This window comes from Octodon degus, unplaced genomic scaffold, assembly GCF_000260255.1.
Source record: "Octodon degus isolate 3935 unplaced genomic scaffold, OctDeg1.0 scaffold00002, whole genome shotgun sequence".
Classification (NCBI taxonomy): Eukaryota; Metazoa; Chordata; class Mammalia; order Rodentia; family Octodontidae; genus Octodon; species Octodon degus.
The window spans coordinates 35,664,097-35,664,503 of record NW_004524578.1 but is presented as its reverse complement, the minus strand read 5'-3'; positions in this window follow the sequence as shown (position 1 = coordinate 35,664,503).

Below are 407 nucleotides of genomic sequence, written 5' to 3'. Positions count from 1 at the left end.
TTAACTAAATAGCCCATAGAGGATACGGCAAGCCATTATTGGCATGGCATGATTTAGAACTGGAAAGGGACTTGAGAAAAATAATCTAGTCTAACCTAATTTTATGGATGATATTCATTTAGAATTGGAAGGAGAAGCATGTGGTTTAGTGACTGCTAACATGGATAGTCAAGGGACCCAAGCAGTAAACCTGAGCTCAACACTGAGGGAAACGACCTAAACTGTCCTGACTTCGTATTCATCCTTGTTTCCAAACTGTGCTGTGTAGAATCCACAGATTGAGGAGTTGGAAATAAAAAGGGGACATCAACTTGACCTAACCTCCACCCATTCAGTTAGAGTGACACCACCTGAATCTATTTTATATAGTAATGTTAGGAGGATTAGGAGGAGGAGGAGGAGGAGGA